This window comes from Polyergus mexicanus, unplaced genomic scaffold (assembly GCF_030449975.1).
Source record: "Polyergus mexicanus isolate NDT 795.1 unplaced genomic scaffold, iyPolMexi1.0 SCAF_13, whole genome shotgun sequence".
Lineage (NCBI taxonomy): Eukaryota > Metazoa > Arthropoda > Insecta > Hymenoptera > Formicidae > Polyergus > Polyergus mexicanus.
This window is the reverse complement of record NW_027223333.1, coordinates 1,693,645-1,701,378: the sequence shown is the minus strand read 5'-3', so window position 1 is coordinate 1,701,378 and position 7,734 is coordinate 1,693,645. Positions and strand designations below refer to the sequence as shown.

General features: G+C 37.9%; 1 protein-coding gene across 3 annotated transcripts in view; it reads left to right on the top strand.

Moving 5' to 3' along the window:
- Window positions 1-6,087: 6,087 nt before the first annotated feature.
- The window catches only part of LOC138938924 (opioid-binding protein/cell adhesion molecule homolog), an 85,957-nt gene continuing 84,310 nt past the window's right edge, over window positions 6,088-7,734 (top strand). For all 3 annotated transcript variants that reach the window (XM_070306329.1, XM_070306328.1, XM_070306330.1), the window contains exon 1: window positions 6,088-6,172. The gene's annotated coding sequence lies outside the window, so the exon portion shown is untranslated. The remainder of the gene's footprint in view (window positions 6,173-7,734) is intronic.

Here is a 7,734-nt window from a genome sequence, read left to right as displayed (position 1 = left end):
ATATGGAGAAACGGTGACGCGCGAAACGTGCGACCGAGTAGAATCGCTCAAATTTTCATCAACAACGTTAGGGAGGAAGAGAGAGAGAGAGAGAGAGGGAGCGTGTGTGTACGTGTCGTCGCGCTTTCTGAAAGTTCATCTTCCTCCCTTGGTTTATGCCGCTTGGCCGGATCCTGCACCTTGAGGAGCGCGCGCGACGAATCTTCGTGTCCTTGGCTATCGCGTTTCCCCTTCATAACGTCTCGAAACATTTGTCTTCATTTCTCGCGCCATTCTAAGCAGCGGTACATAGTTGTGATTTAAAGCTGTAGTTTTGCGGCAAAGATGAAGAAGAGCCAACGGTAGACGCGCGGAGCTTACGTTACCGACAAACCGCGAGAGCGTCGACGTAATCATTTTTCGGATCGATGATAATTGGACTATAGCGCGACACAGGAGCTGGCAAAAAGTGGAAATCTTAGAACGGGTAGAGCTCCGTCGCCCCTCTATTCCATCCCGATTACGGTTAACTCGCGGGTCTTTCATTCGACTTAGCCGCTAGAATAATCGTTTATCCGCAATTCTCGCCACACTAGAACGTTTCGAGAGACAGATGGGACTTAGGAGAAGATGATCGATCGCTTCGATCTCCGCTAAAGAGATCCTTTATCTCGTAACTTTGTCCGGCGTGATACATCTCGCGTATAGGCGCGAGTTAGTAAAGGTTTGTCGTTTAATGTACCCGGGAATCTCGTCGTTGTTATCATGCACGGTACGCTGTTTACAACTTTCCAGTCACGACATGCCTTATTATCGCCCGAGTGACTCTGTACGTTGCCTATTCGCGCGCGCGCGCGCGCGCTCTGCTTCGCGAGAAAATAACAACCGACGCGTCATTCCGTGCATGACGTCACGCCTGCTGCCACTCGAGACTTAATAAATGCATCGTATGTAGTGTTGCGCAATCGTTGTTAAGTTGTAACTAGCTGTATGCGTCCCGACTATGCGACCTACAAAGTGACCGTGAAACATCTCGTGGATTATATGTCAAAATAATATGTATCGGCCATTGTGTCTTATTAATTCTTACATATATATGATATCGTATAATATAGTCTTATTCAGGAAATTTGTAGATTTTACACGTCAGAGGCTCTTGGTGGAATTTATACCTTCGGATCGTACGATGCTATTTAAAGTTCTAAATATTAGAGATTTAGATTTCATGTCGCTGGAAAAATTTGAAAATATCTAAATTAATAAAATTTTTCACTCACATTCAGTAGTTGAACGCAATATAGTGCGATTATTTTTGATTATTCTTTATTAAAACGTGATCGTGTGATTCGATTTTTATTTTATTACGAAAATAAACTGTTAGGTAAAAATCGCAGCTATTTATTCAATCATCGATTGAAACAGCATTCTATGTAGGATGAAAATGATTGCAGGCAGAACAATCTATTTATTTTCTCACAATAATAAACTCAAAGTTATAACGCGATATTATCGAGCATGATTTAATTAAACGCACATATCTTTCGGCACAAATGACTCGACTTGGCATAAAAGCAGATACTATTATAGCGACTTAATGATTACTCGAAGAAAATGAATTTCTCGAGTCATGCGACTAATGGAGATTACAAAATGTTATATTCGAATAAACGAGACGAGATAGCACAAAGTCATCTCGGCGTAGATTCCTCGTCAGCATTGGCGGCTTTTTTTTTTTTCTCCTCCCTCCTATGAATCGTCCTTAGAGCGTCCCAGTGATCCTGCGAGAAATGCGGTACTTAACGCTGTATTAAAGGCCCGATAACATGATGCTCGAGGAAAGTTGTGATGCCATTAAGATAATCTCTCGCGGTGGTATTATGTGGTGCCGCAGAAGCAGAACGACAGGACTCTGTGGGATTGGGACACAGCAGGCATAGGGAGGAGAATATAACGAGAAGAAACGAGAAGAGACGATGGCAAAGAAAGTCCGATTACGGAGAGAATTGCGAGTGGGACGTAATTGGAAAAAAAAAGTGTGAAATGTCGAAAGGAGATTTTTTTCGAGTTTGATATTCAACTGTGTATCATTTTGAATCGTGCATTTTATTTATTTATCCGTAGATGTCTACGATGATAAAACGAGCTAGATATAAGCATCGAGCATTAATTGTAAGATTCTCTTTAAAAAAAAAAAAATGTCTCTTTAAGAATCATATATTTAATTCATTGAAATATTTGAAAAATAATAAATTAATGGTATATGTAATCAAATGATATATAATTTTAATTTAATAATTTTAATTCAAGGTTAGTGATATCAGTGTAATATATATATGCTAGCAATGGTATTGCTTCTCTGGTTTGCATGGGAATAATTATATGTTCCTTATATTTCGTATAATGTTTTTATATATGAAGTATAATTATAGAAGATTCGATGAATAACATGAAATCTGAATGTATTTTTTATATATCTTATAGCCTTATATATCATTGCCGTAATATTTTCTGCAATAATATTTTACTGTATAGGTTAACAAGCATCTGTTGTTAGTCGTCAAAAGTGGCTGAAATAACAAATATGGGAATTAACCGATCCGTCGCAATTTGCAGTAAGATGGGTAAGAAATAAATGGAAAAAGGAATAAGGATAATTGAATGAACAGCTTGCGTGAGACGCGCAATGTAGGTCAAACAAAATCGAAGATTAAATTATACCTTTGCAATCTTCGCAAGCCTTTACATAATTCCAGGTTTATTCGCAAACATCACTGGCGCATTCTCTAGCGGCATATCCCTGAAATATCTCTCGTTGGAAAAAAATTAGCTGCCTTTTTTTTTTTTTTTTTATGTGAGCGATTAATGCAAAAAATTAGTTACAGATTCTCGCATGCAATTTATTACCGTTTGAAAAACAAACAGTAGCGGTATGATTCAAAGTTGTATAATTGAAGTTAAGAGAAATCTTTACTCGCTGGGGATTTAATCTGTTACTATAGAAAACACGGCGTGATATCGTTGCTTTATCAAGCCGAGAAAATCTCATATCGGAAATTGTCTGTTGCAGAATGAATTATACGGTACGGGGTTGAGGATAATGAAAGAGGTACGCGAATCGAATTAGTTATGAACGAAACGATGCAATTAACACTTTAATGGCATTTTCTAATTATCGTATCCATTTAAAAAAATTGGGATTAATTTCGTCAACTGGCCTTACACGAAAAACATATATACGAATATAGATTTAGAATGTATACGTTATATATATATATATATATATAAACAAAAACATAGATGATTAAAATTAATGTAACACAATTTAAATTATGATGATTATTTAATTTAATTTTTACATTATTTAAATTATTTATTACATTTCAAAAAATTATTTAATTTACGATAGTCCAAATAACAATATTTTTTAGTTTTACTTCAACTTTTGAATAAAAGAACTTTTTACATCGTCAATTTTTTTTTTTTTTTTACTTATATCGGCGCTAATACTGACGTTGAATTAACGAATCGTAAATGTTATTAAAATACATTATTATTTTGCTTGTTTGCAAAATACTTAATTAAAATCACTAGTGCTTTCGTTATAAAAAAACTGTAATGTTATACATATATGCGTATATTATATCGAAGCGATGCATTGTTTGGCGTAATATGGAAATATCGTGCATCGCAATTGTGTACTTACAGCGAAGGCAATAAAATATAATAATCTCATTTATCGCGCATAAAACATATGTGCTTTCAGGCGATATAATATATTTGGCACGTAAATTATTCTCTTATATATAAAATGTTGCAAAAGAAGAGAGAATTATGTACTCACGATTCTACATAATACGGACGCTAACAAGTGAAATACGTTAGTGCCTCCAAGTAGATTGCTTTCGACCGGAAACGTGCATCGAATTATCAATACAAAGGACAGATTATTGTACGGGTCAATAATTACGAGCGTGGAATCTAATCGACTGCTATTTGATTGATAACCGTTTATCTTGCGCGATTGAAACGCTATTGCAAGGATTGAATATCTATATGAAACTATTTTCGACGAAATATAGAAAAGGTTCAATCATTAACATTCAAAGTGACTCACCAGTCAGTTGAACAAAAAACCGAGTCTTTTTCATCGAGTCGATGACTCTCGACCTCAATTAATCTGCTCAATCTTTGTCTTTTAACCGGTTTAACAAAGGCCTGCCGGCTTCGAAAGAATATCATGTTTCTAACGCATGCTGATAATTATATGCGCTTACGAGTCCGAGCACTTTAATGGTTTGTTGTCCGTTGAAAATTAATTATTTTACGGCAAGAGCTGGTCGAGGCGTTGCTGGTGAGTGTATCGAAATACCTGTAGGGCGGGCAGGCTCAGCAGGCCGGAGGAAGGAAGGGCAAGGGGCGACAAGTCAGAGGCAGGCAGGTAGGGTGAGTTGTACGGGGATGGCGTGTAGTTGACGCTTTATCGGAAGAGCGCTTTTGTTGGAAAGTCAATACCTGTGAAGAGAAACCTGGACGCTCACTTCCTGATACGCTCGCGTTAAAAAGTACACTTTAGAGCACGCATAAAGCGCCCGTTTGATTTTTCTGGCGGAAATGCTCTCTTCGGGGAAAATTGCGAGCGTCCTCGGGATCTAAGACGAGCCGGAACGACGTAAAAGGTATGAGCGTTCGATTATCGATACGAGCGACCGCGATTCCGGTGCCTTTTTTTTTTTTTTATATATATATATATATATATAATATATAGGAAAACGATGCGAATTAAATTATCTCGGTACGAAACATTTTCTACGACTGATCTCGTCTACGGAGCATACAACATTTCATCCTTGATATCTCTCAGTGACCGTTCTCGACCGGAATCAAACGAATAAATCACAGCTATCAGCAGCGAGATATTTACCGCTAATGCATTATGTATTTTCTGTTGCCGATTCAATTTTGAAAAAAAAAAAAAAAAAAATATTCCGCCCAAGGATCCCTATGAGGAATTGCTCGTGCCTCGCATCGCATCTTTTACTCGCATTATAGCGCATTCTAAATTCGTCGATGGGAATGACCATCTAAATTTTTCGCTGAATGTCACTGCCGAGAACATCAGATATTAAATACACTGTTGTTCATTTATTCGCAGCGCAGCGAGATTTGTTCGTGCTAGAATGAACCACACGTAATCATTGACCATCTGATTTTATAAAGTTTTAAATAGAATAATTGCTGAGTTTATATCATTCTCGTTTTTCCGTTGTCTGGCGTACAATACATATTTCCACCAATTTGAAGAAAATGATAAAATTTATTCGTGCAGTTTTGTCAAAATTGCAGTTTTACGCGACAATTATACGTATATATTATTATGTATATTTTAATGAGAAAAATTTATTTTCAATGATTTACAAATGTTTTACTTACACATGTTTTACGTAATATTAATGATTGTATACGAATTATAATATTATATATATTATTTTAAGATACATTATTTGTCAAATAAAATAAGATAGCACACTCGACACGGTCACATTCTCCACTGTGAGACTCAAATATCTCTTAAGGTTAAATAAAACTGCACAGTTTGACTCGCTTGTTGTATTTACTTTCAATTACAATTTACCTCACGACTTTGCCGCTTTTATCGCGTTTGCCGAGTCACCGACCTTGCGCTGAAAAAGTGCTTCGGGGTGTCGTCGTACGCGAAACAGGCACTCCTCCCTTATCCGGCATTAAGCACTGTCGCCGTAGACGCTAATTTAAATACGACAAGAATTCCAGATTTCCTCGACGGAGGGTGAGAGTGGAGCCATTTTACTATCTAATTTCTAATACATAGGGAATGCGGATACGTATCTCGGACAGTGCGACGAGGAGGCGGTAGCGTTGCAGGAGGAGAGACGGAGAGGGAATTGTTTTTGACATGGGGGCAATGGAAGTTGGCGGGACATGGGGCTGTGAGAAAGAGAAGGGGAGGAAGAGGGTGGTAAAGAGATGGTCGGGAGATCGGGGGTTGATTCGGCTACGCAGCGCTACCGCGGCCGACCCGGGAAACTCGGACGGGGTTGGTCCGAAAGCTCCCTCAGTCGCGGACAAGCCGCCACGCAGTGATAACACCCTATATAACGCGGGCAACTTCAATCCGATCCGTGTCGTACGACTAGAATTCTATTCCGATAAGAGCGTAAGTTTGTTAGCGAGAGCATGGATGTATTAATTCAATCTATTAATTGGAGTATCGAACATCGAATTGTGTTGAATAAATGATCGATAATCGATTGCAAGATCCACGTGGTGGATCGGAGATTCGATTGAAGTATTGCTATGGAAATTGGGATTTTCAGTTGCAATTTCGTTCGCTTCGTGTCTCAGCTTCTCGTTCTGCGATATCTCCGGTGATGATTTTATGTGCAAAGCGAGTAAAACGTTACGCAAGCGCCGAGTAATTAAGGATGTGTAGCGGTTTTTACGTTTTATCAGAGCCGATACACATCGTCTGATAATGTGCTTAACGCGCAATCGCGACTAACGGCCGTGTTTTTATTTCATTGGATCATTTTATCGAGATACCATCATTCCGGTGATTAGAATGATACATCCATCTTGTCCCGCTAATTTTCATCTCATATATTTACGTTTTTTATATCTCTAAAAATTCGTACATATATTTGAATAAAATAAAATGTCGATCTTATAAATTTTTTTCAATATTTCAACTGTCACAAAGATATTTGACACATATGAAAAATGTCGTATAATAGAAACGTGAGTCAATCGAATTTTTTTCAGCAAATAGGTTTAATGAATTGGAATGACAAAATTAATTGATCGATATAGAAATAGAATAACTTCTTTCTCTTTTTTATTATTTCCATATTTTATATATAAACTGGTGCTGGTGGGATAAAAATAGGACACTGTCCAGTTGAAAGAATCGATATAACGCGATGATTATGATGAAGATAGCGAGACGTGTGACAGATTTTCCTAAGCAAATATAAAATTCTCTTTGAGTCGGTCGTGCTAACGATATAATGGCTTGGTTTTTGGCAACTATATAGGCCGGTTAGTTTCCAGTTGACCGTGCGAAAAGGTAGTTACGAACTTTATGATTACGCGGCACGAGCGGATTGCTTCATTCGTCGATTACATGCAACCTCGCAGACATAATTCACAAAGTGTTGCAACGAGGGCGGCTTGCGTGCAACGATATCTCGTTTTCAGAATGATTTTATACGCGTGAAGAATACATCATTATTTTCCGCCAAATCTCGAGCAGTTAAAGTTGTGGTTTTTCCATTTAACTTCGAGTTATGGGATAAGCTCGTAACGGAATTGCAAAACGAGCTTATTAATTCACGCAATGGCTAAGTACTTTTATGAGAAGGTGAGAATGAGAATGGGTACACTACTTATCATTCGGAGCGTTTGGGTCACTTCCAATTTCTGGCAATTGCGGGTGTTACATACGAAAAGGAGGTCAACCAACGCAAAGTGCAATAGCGACGAATGAAATAGATTCGCGTTTAATCGCATTACACGACGTGTCTGCAACAGTCGTTAAATATTCATGACAACCCGCGACGCTGTGACCGGCAAGTGGCTAAATTATTTATGATTCTTTTATATCATAATCGAGTATAACAACAAAGCGAAAGTTGCTCGTACAAAGCTTGCGGAATATATTTGCGAACTTTGTCCGCGGTTTTTTTTTTTTTTTCCCCCCCGAATCTTGTTAGGAACAAG